Source organism: Rhinopithecus bieti, unplaced genomic scaffold, assembly GCF_001698545.2.
Source record: "Rhinopithecus bieti isolate Rb0 unplaced genomic scaffold, ASM169854v2 scaffold_23234, whole genome shotgun sequence".
Classification (NCBI taxonomy): domain Eukaryota; kingdom Metazoa; phylum Chordata; class Mammalia; order Primates; family Cercopithecidae; genus Rhinopithecus; species Rhinopithecus bieti.
Genome location: NW_016810724.1, coordinates 66,186 through 80,220, shown reverse-complemented (window position 1 = coordinate 80,220; position 14,035 = coordinate 66,186). Strand labels below are relative to the sequence as shown.

Below are 14,035 nucleotides of genomic sequence, written 5' to 3'. Positions count from 1 at the left end.
TGTATTGGCTAGCCTGAGTTTTTCTGTATAAAAAAAAGTCAAGTCAGGTACTTTTAGGTCTAACTGGTTTTCCTGTGCTACTCTCCAGTGCTTACAGCCGGGGGCAGCAGAGCTTTGTCCTGCCTGCCACTCCAGTGAGGAGTGAAGGCAGGAATAAGACTGCCCTGGTACTTGCCCCTGATGCAGATCATTAGACCTTGAGCAGCTGCTCAGGTCCATTAACAGTCACTTAAGCAGCAGGTAAGGGAAGCTGCGCTGCTCTGAATTAAAGGTGACGCTGGTAGCTGGGAATGGGGAGGGCTCAGCTGCTAGTATCCAGCATATATATTGTGTCACATTTGGGGACACTTTTTTAAACATCATGGAGAGGTTATTTATCGGTTGTCACATATGGTAGGTGAAATATGTTTTGCCACAAGTTTCCCAAAAAAATGCTACATCTGGTTTAACTGTTTATTTTGATGTCAACTATTATTATTGAATATTTAGGTGGAGTCAAGTCTAATGTCAGTCAAGACATATTCATCCCTCCATGTACTGAAAAATGCCATACAGATCTGTATATATGCTTCTCATACTGTTTAACCACAGCTGCTAGTTGACGTTCTTCTGTCCTGGAAATATCCTTCCATTTTCTAAAAAGCAAAGAAAAGTAAAATTTAAAGTAAGCAGTAGAGCAGATGTAGCTTAAAACCTCCAAATTATTCCAGGCCTCGAGCTGCTTTAAGGCTCTATTTTAAGATTCAGTACTTTTTATTTGTTTCAACAGGAGGATTAGAGGATTGAAAATGCTTTATTGATGGAAAGTGGGAACTGTTACTCCCCCCACCTCCTCTACTCAGCAAAACTAAAAGAGAAAGCAAGTCCATTCAGTTCCCAGTCAGATCTTTAACATGTTAACATCAAATGAAAAGACATTATTCCTAAGTGAGAAGAAAAACCTTTGTATCACTATAAGTTACCCATCATTTCTGACTTTGATTTATGCATGTGTCATTAATTCAGATTGTTCAGGAATCACCTTCAAATGGTTTTCCACAAAAATAAGAGGAAAAACCAACTGGGATGGGATGTCAGTATCCCCTCTATTTAAATAAGGGGTCCTGTTAGCTGCATTTGGTGGCTAATAGGGAATGATACTGTGTGCGGTATACTTTCATAATTCCAAGTACAGCCAAGTACATCTAAAACAGTCATTGTTGAATGGCATGAGTAATTTAGTATTATTCACGCTATTCCACTAGCAGAATTGGCCATGACCGTCTCGTAGGTCATCATCCAGCGAGAAAGGAAAGACAGGCTGAGGAAGCTCTGGCATCCAGGCGTCTCCCAGCGATGAAGCTGTGTCCCACACAGTTAGTTGTTAGTGCGGTGGTGAAGGCCACACCTGGCAGTGGTTACAGTGCGTCTCCTGTGAGCAGGGGCTGTGGCTCACCCTCTCGGAGCTGCTCCGTGCAGCTACGGCGGCAGGAGAGGGAACCCGGTCTCTCTTGGTGGAGGAGGCTGGGGATCGCAGTGTTGGTGCTGCATTCAAAAAAGCCTCAGCCGCAGCCGGCGATGTGTGAAGTTCCCAGCACGCACTCAGCCCGGCTGCTCCTCACCCTCAATTGTTGATGAGCCTGGGCGCTCGTCAACACACGGGAGAGATCCCATTTTGCTTTCTGGGAGAAAGAGATGAGAAATGAGCTGCGGAAGGTATTTGGCAATGAGAAGAGGGAAAGGCAGTTTCTTGCCAGCAGCTAAGTTGTAGAATTGCTTCGGAGGCTACCCGGGGAGCGCGATAGAATTGACAAGAAAAGAACAGACACGGTTGCAGACCAAGGCATGCCTGATTGCACGAGTCGGATCCCTGGGACGCAGCTTCCACTCCTGCTCTAACTATTTGTGACTGAATAAAGGAAACGAGACTAGAAACACAATCGCAAGTGGTGTTCCTAAAAGGAAAACACATATACTCCAAAAGGAGGAGAGGAACAACCCAGCTGGCGTGCACATTTTTTTTTAAAGGAGAATCCCTCAGGTATGGTCTTTCCTCCGCTGCATGCACTGCTTCATCTGCATGCGATTTTGTGTCTGCATTTTCTTGTGCCTTCTTTTTGTTTGCACTTGGGAACCACAACCATGGGGTTCTCTTAGCGTAGTAGATGCATTTGTAAAATCTCGGCTCTCCTGTTTTTATAATGTACATGATTCTATGGAGCATCATGACTTCTCAGTCATTGCTTTTTCAAAAAAAAAATTCAGAATGATAAATGATTGCTTAGTTTCCAGTCAACTTTCAGGAGAATATGTACCTAGGGATAAATAGGGTTGAGACGAAAGGCTGGGATATTCCATAATCTCTTGGAATTTTGGAAGAAAAAAATAGAGCTCAACAGAGAACAAAAGTTGAGGGCTTCTAGGAAAGGGTTAAAAGCCAAGATGTCATAAAATAGTGTGTCACCCAAGTGTTTTTCCAGCTCAGCATCCAGTCTGAAGCAGATGAAGCTTTACCAATGATTTTTTATTTCTAGCTCTTCATCAGTTCTTCAAGAAGAAGATCCTGTAGATTTACTTTCAAGAGATGAATTGCTTAAATTGTGTGCTTGGTTCTGTTTTACAACTGTTCTGTGGTGCTCAAGGAGGCAGTCTAAAAAACCTCTTTGGTCCAACAGCATGAGTAAACCCTAACTTCTGCAATTACATCATCGATATACTTGTATCATCAAGATAAAGACAGATATACAACAATAGTAATGTTGACTGTCTTTAGTACCTAGATGGAGATGATAAAACTTAAAATCAATTTTCCTTGTAAGGCTTTTAAGCAAAAAAATGAAAGAGGTTTGGGGTGAGTAATATGTATAAAGATTAGTTTTAAAATATTCTGCATTTCTTCAAGAAGCTAAGATTGTAAGTTTATATAATTTTGAAATTAATAAAAAAATGCTTTTTAGAAAATTATCTTACCACCTTTTGCTCATCAATACTTTTCATCAAAGTGGGTTAAATTGTCAATAAATTAAATGTACATATGTTTATATTAAATGAAATCTTCTGGAGGGGAGAAATGAGAATGAGGAAGTATTACATTTTTGTATATATAAAATATTTAATAGATTTTTTAGTGTTAACACAGAGTTAATGTCAAAACTCTAGGACCCTGGCTTTTAATTATTGTTGTTCCCACTTATGATTAAAAAGTTCAAATGTAATAGAGGTAAGTGGGCTTTAAATTGTCATTTATGCCTACTGTAAAGTAAATCACCACCCTGCTCTTTGAAAACTATAAACTTCATTTTTGCCAAATGGTAGCGATCTGGAGAACTTAGGCCGTAAACAAAATGAGAAAATCATTTGTTTGAAAATTCCACACATTACTATAACAACAACAATGTCAAAATATGGTGAGTAAGTACAGGCAATTCTTGAGACAAGAGGAGTGATTTAGAAGATGAGCAAAGTATTAAGTTTATGTTTGTTAGCAGGGAGTGAAAAACATTCTGTGTTTCTTCTATGTAGACATCTTGTATAAAGAAGCTTATGATGTCTGTAGGTGAAACACTATAGCAGTAATCTTACTGAAACCATTAAATATTTTTTAAACTAATAAACTGATAAAAGATCATCTAAAAGAATATTTGAAACTCTGATTTACAAAGTTGTATTTTCAAACTATAAGGGAATTTTGTTGAGAAAGTAATTTCAGTAGAATTGCCAATGTTTTTTCAGTAGAATTTGAAGGTGGATAATAGGTATGAGTTTATTTCCTAGCATTCAATAATTTGTTGTTAGACTTCAATTAAAGAAATCTGGAAACTCCTTCCAGAGATCATCACTATGTGCTAGGTAAATTCATGCCCAGGTGAAATATGAGGTAAACTGTTAGTGAAGCCTAGAGAAATCACTTTTCATGTGCTTGTTGTTAATAAAGTAAACTGTTTTCCTTTCCAGGCTATATAATAACTTGCTATGGTTGCTAGTCTTTAAATATGAAGCAATATAGTATGTGGTGCACAGAACTAGTTGCTTAAAAGCCCATGGATCATTGGAAACACATGATAATTGCAGTGATTCCCCTTTTAAAGACAAAACACACCAAATGTATGTTAGGGCTGAGGTGGGGTTGGGAGGCAGGTCAGTGCAGAAGAGAATGTACTTCGTTGTCTTTGCCGACTTAGGGCAAACCTCTGTTTTATAATATCAGACACTTTTGGTATGATAATATCTTTTCCCCAATTCTTTAGGCACTTTCATTTCTGTTAACCTTTTAGCTAATGCAATGCATAAACCCTGCCATAACTTCTCTGAAGTATTATGCCACCTGTACATTGTCTTCCAGTTTCAACATACACATTTCTGTTATTCATTCTTTCCATCCCCTAGTCTTTACTACAGAAGGGCATTCTCTAGAATTTTTGAAGACATTAGGATCACTTTGTCACCCAGGAAAAATAATCCTGCTTTCAGCTAGAAATTTTCAGAGTTTTAAATACATGCCAAGTTTGTTTCTGAAATACACTTTTATAGCTAGAAAGCCACTTTCTAAATAGGTCATAGTTTGCACCTAATATCCATTCATTTGGCAATATGCATTTAGAATAACTGTAGCAAAAAATCACAAATTCAAGGTATTAAATTTGTATTTCTGTTGTTATTACAAATCCTTTCTGGATCTTAAGTTGTCTGTGGTTGGATCACTAGGCTCCAACTTTCTTCTAGCTTAAAAAAAAAAAAGATTTATTAATAGCCCTCTCAATCTGTAGTTTTTGAGCATGCAAAAGACTGGTCACCAGTTCTGTAATCTCTACAGAGATAATGAACGCCACAGCAGTGTTTGTTTCCCTCATCGTCTTTTAAGGCATAGGAAGGGAGACAGGAATAAATATTCTAATCTCTAGGTCAAAAGTCCTCCAAAGGAGAAGTAGACAAGAAGACACACTGAATTGTTTCTCTATCTCTTGTCAAAATGGTTGCGATGCAGTAGGCATAAATATTTTCCATCTCTTTATATCCTAGTTATATTGTATATTTTAGCCTCAGCATAGAGAAATTAATTATAATCTTGTTATGGAAGAGAGTTTTATATTACTCTTCCTATATAAAGAGTTAAGAAAATATTTTGTAGAAATAAATGCTAGATAGGAACTCAACATTATAAATTGTACTCAGAGATTTCGAAGTATTTGTAAAAAGTAATTATAAAAGATGGACTTCCCTTTCAAATATTTTCTTTTCTCCCTACATTTTCACAATCCCATCTTCGGCCTGTCTTTTGCTCCCAACAACCAATTTTTGTTGGCCCAAATCTTGTGTTCAGGATAAAACATACTTTGTTTCTGAGCCTTCTGGTTCTTGAGAATCTGGGTGCAATATGTTTTTTTGATGGGGAAAAAGTGTTTTGCATGAAAATATTTTGCTTCATGTGTTTTATAAGTTGAAATTATTTACTCTAGAAGTAGCTTCTCCAAGCATGCAAAATATAAAAGAAAAAGAGCAGTGATTGGACAGAGTGGGTGGCTATTTCTATTTTATAGGTGGGAAGAACTAATGGCTTAGGCACATTCCCTGAGGCACGTTTCTGAGAGGAGGCACTGTTGATATGGTCCCAGAATAATTGGAGGAAGAAGGGTTGTGTTTTGAATCATGTCATTGTTAAGTGGCACACAACTGAAAAAGTCTAAATAGTTGCTTTGTTTATTAATGAGAAATCTTAAGTAAAAATTACCAGTGAGATAAAGCTAGAGAATGAATGACACATTCCAACAAGAAGAGTCCAGTGTTTTTTCCTATCTCATAGAAAATACTGTAATTAATCAAATCCTAGCTCAGTCACCAATTGACTGGGTAAACTTAGGCCATCATTTTCTTTGTAAGCCTTGGTTGTCTGTTAGACTGGTTAGATGTTCATGGAGATCCCCTCTAGTTCCCCGACTCAGAGATTCTATAGAAACTGCATCGTGCAGACTCTGTAGGCTTGACTCCATTTGAAATGTAGCTACAGAATTACTTGACTCTGACTTGCTTCTCCTGAGAGGCTAGAGGTTTGGTAAATAGCGTTTGCCTACATGATAAACTGAAGAAACAGTGTTCATGGTTTTAGAATTGAGTAAGAAATTTGTCAACTTGTTTTCCTTCAGACAACTAAGCAGAAGTATTGGCTTAATTATAATCCATGGAACTGCATGTTTTGTATAAGGCTTTTTACTGTGACTCATAAAATATTTGCTGTAGCTGTGATAGATGTTGAATACTGCTACTTCGTTAACAAGAAACAAATAGCATTAGGATACTTAGCTGCTAACTTTTTAAGAGTCATTTATGGAACAATGCTTTTAAAAGTAAAGTATATGTACCTACTCTACTTAGTTCCTGGAATAGATTGACTCTCTCCAGTGTCTTCCTCTCTGAATTGGCACACCGGATGAGAATATGTTAGACAAAGGAGGGCTGTAGGGAGCTCTCATGGCTGAAGGGGAAATTTAACTATGAAGCTTCTCAAACCTAAGGAAAATTTGTATTTCCTTTTCACTTTCAAAGAGGGTTATTGGTAAGAGGCAAAATATATTGATAACTTCATATATGTAAAAGTTAATATTTGATTCTTCTTAGAAAATAATCCCTAAAATTAGAAGATTTTGCTTCATTACACAAGAAGTTGCCACAATATTATTGGTGAGTGGTTGAAGAGCATATTTTTAAAAATAATAAATGTAATGCTTGATAAATAAATACAGCAAAGTAAAAAAAAAAAAAATGCCTCCCATATTTGCTTTCATTCTCCATTTAGCCTTGAGTGGGAACATTCCTGATCCTCTCTTTCTACTTTTTGTTTTGGTGACCTGAATTTCTTCAGTGGCCTCTATTACCTCTTTGACAGGATTTCCACTAACTTGTCTCAAAAGTCAAGAAATTCAGCTCTGGGTCTCTCAAGCAGCTCCTCTTCCTGATTGCTTCAGTTTCTCAGACCCAACTCTCAAATCATCCTCACTGCCTTATCCTCTCTCATGGCTCATATTCAATTACTCTTGTTTTCTCTTTAACACATGGTCTCCAACCATGTCTTATGTTATCTTCCTATTAACACCACCCTAGTTCAAGTTCTTATAACTTTATGCCTAGAATACAGCTTGAATCTTCCAATTGTTTTGTCTGTATGATCCTTTTCTCTAAGCATCTGTTCTGCATACTACTGCCAGATTCATTGTCCTAAAAATGCTTTGAATGTGACATATGTCACTCCCTGGTCAAAAATTTTCAAGGACACTATATTGTTTACAAACTAAAGCCTTAAACACTTAGTATGGCACAATATATTTTACAACCAGATCTGACTGCCTTTCCAGCTTTATCTCTTTTTCTATTTCCTTATCCAGTCTCTGCCCCAATTAAACAGATTATGCAATTTCCAGATACTGACATTTTATACAATTCCACAGTAGTAAATGATTTGTCTGATTAATTTACTAATGCATCATATACTCTCTTATGAGATTTCTTCTTTGGTCTTGGATTACAGTTAAAACCTATATTTTTGCGTGTTACTTTCTAAAAGCCTTAGCTAGAGAATAAATTCCTTAAGTACAATGTTTGTGCAAACTTTGGCAAGTTACTTAAAATTTCTGAGTCTGAATTCTCAACTAGAAAATAATGACACTATAAAGACCACTGCTTCACAGAGTTTACAGGAGGATTAAGTTAAATAACATAAAGGAACTCCTCAGTGAACACTGGCTGTAAATTTGTCATTATCTGTGTATTGAAGATAAATGCTCAGTAAATATTTGTTCTTATATTTGAAATGTATATGTTATTAGACCAAAAAAACTGGTAAGGGAAGAAGAGTATGGTATGCAAAGTTGGAAATAACAAGAAAAATAACTCAAGTCAGAAGGAAACTGAAACCTCTGCTGTGTTCTAAAATGGTAATGACTTTATCAGCACATTTATGGCAGATTGGGGTTCTTTGGACAGCTATTTCTGATTAAATCAGTCACTCCAAGATTCTAATATAGGCTTATATGCATTTTCCATAGCGTTATGGCAGCAAATCTTATTGACTTTCTTTTTTTTTTTATTCTTTATTTTCTAAAAAAAAAAAAAAAAAAAAACCACGGGAATACATGTGCAGAATGTGCAGGTTTCTTACATAGGCATACATGTGCATGGTGGTTTGCTGCACCTATTGACCCGTCCTCTAAGTTCCCTCCCCTCAATCCCCACCTTCCAACAGGTCCTGGTGTGTGTTGTTCTCCTCTCTGTGTCCATGTGTTCTCAATGTTTAGCTCCCACTTATGAGTGAGAACATGTGGTGTTTGGTTTTCTGTTCGTGTGTTACTTTGCTGAGAATGATGGTTTCCGGCTTCATCCATGTCCCTGCAAAGTACATGAACTCATACTTTTTTATGGCTGCATAGTATTCCATGGTGTATATGTGCCACATTTCCTTTATCCAGTCTATCATTGATGGGGATTTGGGTTGAGTCAATGTCTTTGCTATTGTAAATAGTGCTGCACTAAACATATGTGTGTGCATGTGTCTTTATAGTAGAATGATTTATATTCCTTTGGTATATACCCAGTAATTGGATTGGTGGGTCAAATGGTATTTCTGGCTCCAGATCCTTGAGTAATCGCCACATTGTTTTCCACAATGGTTGAACTAATTTACCTTCCCACCAATAGTGTAAAAGCGTTCCTGTTTTTTCACGGCCTGACAAGCATCTATTTTTTCCTGACTCTTTAATAATCACCATTCTGGCTGGCATGAGATGGTATCTCATAGTGGTTTTGATTTGCATTTCTCTGATGATCAGTGATGTTGAGATTTCTTTCACATGATTGTTGGCTGTGTAAATGTCTTCTTTTGAGAAGTGTCTGTTCATATTCTTTGCCCACTTTTTGATGGGGTCTTTTGTCTTTTTCTTGACTTTCTATAGTACAGCTGATGTGGGTTTCATGAAGTGTCTACCACTGTAAAATGCTCCTGGGAACAAGAAGAGAGACTAGAGTCTGACCAGCAACGCTGATTTATTCTTACTCTTCAGGCTCCTGACTTCAGTAGTAATTGTGGTGAACACGAACGTCAGGATCTAGTGTCCATGTAGCTCATGAACACGACCACTGAAAGGCAGAAGAGGTATAGCTATGAAAGCCATGGAAGACGGATTTTTATTAGTAGGGGAGCTGCCTACCTGAAGTCATAACCATGTCACATTACAGGTCAATGTCAACTTACTATGGCATTTGTCTTCCTCTTATTGATCACGGGGTTCTGAAACTACTACTTTCGTCTGTTTGGTTTTTGTAGTAATAATATTTTCCTCACTGGATCTATATCCCATATCCTTCCTCTCATCCTTTGGTCTAAATCTTCCCATTTTGACTCCAGCTGATAATCTCAACTTTCATTTGCCTCCCTCCTGAGCACATTTAACATGTTTATGTTGTTTTCTCTGCTACTGTGGGTCCTGCTTGATGGCATCTAGCTCCCAACGGATTTTTTAATAGCCACGATTATGGAAAGAAATCCAGGGAGGAACCCCTACTGATCTCTTTTTTAAGTTTTCTTGAGGAAATTCTTAGAGCATCTATGTATTTCAAGATAGGAGGCAGTGTGCCTCGTTATAGACAAGTACACTCACCTGTGATATTTTATGTTGGAAGAAAACGTCTCCAAGAGTGAACAAAAAGTCTAAGCAAAATGTGTCTTGAAGTCTTTCTTTGAACTTGAAAGGGGGAAGGAATGCCAATTAAGAGAGACAAAATGTGGGGTCAACTCTGGAATCTGTTGAGAGACAACTTGAGCCTAGCTTTGTAAGTTTTCCTTTTGTTTCTAGATTTCATATTACCTTTCTCTTAAGACACTTGACACTATAAGCCTTGATGAATTTCTCTTAGAGTTGATTCCACTTCTCTGTAACTCAGGCCCTACCGACAAGATATTATTTGTTGATTGTTGTTTTAGGAATATACAGAATCCTTCTATGAGAATGAATAAGACATTTCTTAGAAATCTGAAAATTTGATAAGCACACCAGATATGAAAAAAATTCCAAATTTAATTAAGATTATAAAACACTAGATATGTTTTTTAAAAATTATACAGCACCAAGAAAGTACTTATTAAAGTAGTTACAGTTTCTGAATGTCTGTTTTTCAATTGCTTCTCAGTTCAGTCACATATTGTCTCCCTTTTCATTGTGAACTTAATCTCTTAGTTATCTAAAACTCTTAGAGGACAGATAATTTACTGTACTACTTAACATCAGATGAAAATGGGCCAAAAAGCAAAGCCTGTTCATATGTTAATGCAAATAAATTTGTTACTATATGTCTGTGAAAGTGAGTGATAAAACCAACCAATCTCAACTATAGTGGAGAGACACTCTGAAATCCTATTTATCTGGAATTCAAACATTAATGAACAATTAACTAATTTATGGTAATAGCTTTAGAAGAAGGATAAATATAATAGATATTTACAGGTGAGGATACTACTTATAGATTGGCTTATCTTTTGTCTGCAATATTGCACAATAATGATATACATTATGATGACATGAAAGATTCTTAAGATTTCTCTTTAGTGCTTCCTACAGTATAAAATATTAAACTATGTTTAACATAATAGGTCTTCATTTCATTTCCTAATTATTTGAAATTGATAAACAGATATTTTAGATAAATAGGCATTTCCTAGTTGGTTAAATAATACATTGTTAGGGATGAGGAATGGCTGTCTGGGTAATTCAAATTTTATTTTATTTGGCTTGGAAGGTAGTAGAAATCACTGGGAAAGTAAGTTAACCTCCTATATGGATTATTTGCCTTGGGAGAAATAGACCTGGATCCTAACACATAATCTTGCCAGAGGAAAACAATTGGTGTTAAAGAGGAATAGAAAAAAGATTGCAGTTACGCAAAATCGATCACTTCCTCCAGAATAGCAATTCAAAGCCAGCATCCTACAGAAGGGAAAGTAGAACATCAGTTCTAAACATGAAAGACGGGCTCCTTTTTTTTGGTTTTTAATATTCTTGAGTACTAGCAGGATTATCTTAGTTACCTTTTGCTTACAGTACTCCTACAATTCGTTTGCATGTCCTGAGGACTTGGCAATGGGCTCTGGAAGAAGACGGGGAGGACTGTCATGGACAATAGCAGATAGCCAAGCTTGGGTTTGAAACATGCCCACAAAATTCAGTGTAGTAATCCCAGTGCACTGATGTGACTGTGTTTACATTTTCTGTTCTTGCTGTGTGCCTTAGGCTATCTGAAGGATGTCTCTGTTCTTTCCTGATTGAGAGATATATTTCCTGTCTCGAGTTGCTACTTTTGCCCTAATTAAACTATCTATAAAACATTTGGCATCTAGGAGGTTTCCTCTGGGTTAATTACAGAACTGTGAGCAGCTTTTGCAGGATAAATGAAGTTCAGTTTCAGACCAAATGTGTTTGTGTGAGTTTAACGTGTGGTTATCTGTGCAGAGGCCTAAAGGCTTGGCTTTCCCAATACTTCTCTCCCTCACCATCCAGTCTGGTCTGAATTTCTAGTGCCTGTATCTGCCTTCTCTTCTATTTTCACTAGACTGTGAGTTCCTTGAGGGCAAGTCTTATGCTGTTGTTCTCTTCACTGCAAAACTAGCAGAATGCTTACCTATATTAGGTATGGGAGGATGAGGAGGGAAGGAAGAAACCTCGGTGGATTAAAATGGTTCTGATGGGATACAATACAGCAGTTTCCTGTGTTTGACATTATTAATACAAAAAATAGTTCCTACAATAATTTTTCTTGATATTTTAAAGAAGAGGGGATGATATGTATTATTATTGGTCAGCGAAAATATTCTAGACAAAATGTTTATGGGACACAAAAAAATAAAATTATTGTGAGTGGAGCCCAGGAGGCTGTTTTTGTTATTTAAGATGCCTTTGGGCACTTAGCTAGGTTGCACAGAAGAAATGTGAAGATGAATCACAAAGGACCTGCCGTCACAAGCTCTTGCATCTTTTGGGGGAAGGAAATATGAATATAGAATTATAAGATTTAGTATTGCAACAGGAATGGTCTGCTAGGGAGGATTTGAAAGTACATTCTTTCCAAGCAGAGACGTAAAGAGGTATCTTGGGTTGGAACAGAGAAAAGTATGGTAAGGAGCAGGGCTATTGTTGGGTCTGAATTTCATGAAGTAGACATCAAAGAGTCACTTCTTGCTGCAAACAAAATATTTGTTGGTATCTCCATATTGTCAGTATTTTTAAAGCTTTTGAATTTAAATTGAGGTTTCTAGGTTGCTAGATTTCCCCTTGAATATATCTTTCACTTCTTCATCATCATCAGTAACCTACTCTGTGTTGACTATCATGCAGGTAGTGGGCTCATAAAAATTCTTTTTCATAGATGCCATGCTTGGTGTGAGTAAAACAGTACAGAGGAAATTGAGCTGTCTCTCTAATGTCAGCATATGGTTCAATATTTTTGAATTTGTTAAATAGATACCTCCCCTCCAAATTGTGATCAGAATATTTCTCATCTAGACACAGTGTCTCAATTGCATTTATCAATGAAGGCAAGGTTATGTAACCTCAATTATAGTCCTGGAAAGCTGTCAACAAAATCTGATTAACAAGCACTGCTTAATTGTTAAAAACAAAAAACAGACAAAAAAAAATGTAGGCAATGTTTCTTGGCTTCTGCCTGAAATAATAGCCTGGTAGGAAATTCATGGATTAAAAAAAAAGAATAAATATTAGTCCAAACAGTTTCTAAAGATACCACAACAGGGCAGTGGCCTTAAATTAAAACTGTAACTCCTCATGTTTTATCTGTTTTGCCATTAAATCTATTTCTTCTTTGGCAAATGTAGGACATTTCTGTTTTGTTTATTATGCCACGTAAAACATGTTTTCTTTTTTTTACTCTCAGATATACAAATAGTCAAATAGAATAATATCTGCAAATTAACCATAATGTTAAATTCTCTAGGGAAGGAAATTTTTGTTTTCAGGAAAATTGCGCTAAATGCTTTTGTAAAGCAGTAGTCATCATTGATTTACCTGTTTTTGAAAGTATGGACTTATTTATACTAGTATATAATTGCACTTTTCTTGAAGACAGCAGCCAGCATGGCTACTCTGATAGCTGCTTTAAAAAGGGGCTAATCCTAAGTGCTGACGGGTAGACTGCAATAGTTCTGCATCTCAGAGTTTGGAGGTCTCTGACACTGTCACGATAAGGAGGATCAGAGGAAAAAAATGGGTGAAGAGTTTAACACGGTTCAGTATTTATGTTTCTTCCTGTGACCCTGTCCATTATTCCTAAGCAAGTTAAAGGACAAGGCTTACTTACTTGAGGCAAAACTCATGAAGGCAGAGCAGGTCAGCTTGTCCAAAAGGTAACTAGGCCATGATAACTAGGAGTTTCTCTGCTGAATCTTAGGTAGACTTGCCTTCTCTTAGGTAGACTTGCCTTCTTTCTTAGGTAGACTTGCCTCTTCTCTATTAGGTAGACTTGCCTTCTCTCTCCTTTTTTTTTTTTTTTTTTTTTTTTTTTGAGACGGAGTCTCGCTCTGTCGCCCAGGCTGGAGTGCAGTGGCGCCATCTCGGCTCACTGCAAGCTCTGCCTCCCAGGTTCACACCATTCTCCTGCCTCAGCCTCCCGAGTAGCTGGGACTACAGGTGCCCGCCACCACGCCCAGCTAATTTTTTGTATTTTTAGTAGAGACGGGGTTTCACCATGTTAACCAGGATGGTCTCGATCTCCTGACCTCGTGATCCGCCCGCCTTGGCCTCCCAAAGTGCTGGGATTACAGGCATGAGCCACCGCGCCCAGCCTGCCTTCTCTCGTAAAGAGAGATAAGTATGTTTAGCCTATTAACACATACTCTCTTAAAGACTCTCTTAAAGAGAGTATGTTTTAATAGGGAAAAGGACTTTAAAAAATATCTACCTGTTTTTGTCCCATTCTCTTACTTATTCAGGACTCTTTGAATTATCCCAAACATGCAGATAATTATTCCACATATCAATGGGGTCGTCTATGAAAAACAGATCAT

The 14,035-nt window shown here is 37.2% G+C and overlaps 1 protein-coding gene across 1 annotated transcript in view; it reads left to right on the top strand.

Moving 5' to 3' along the window:
- Positions 1-1,211: 1,211 nt before the first annotated feature.
- LOC108542601 (protein unc-13 homolog C-like) overlaps positions 1,212-14,035 on the top strand; it is a 43,148-nt gene continuing 30,324 nt past the window's right edge. The window contains 1 exon segment of the mRNA XM_017892680.1: positions 1,212-2,020. The gene's annotated coding sequence lies outside the window, so the exon portion shown is untranslated.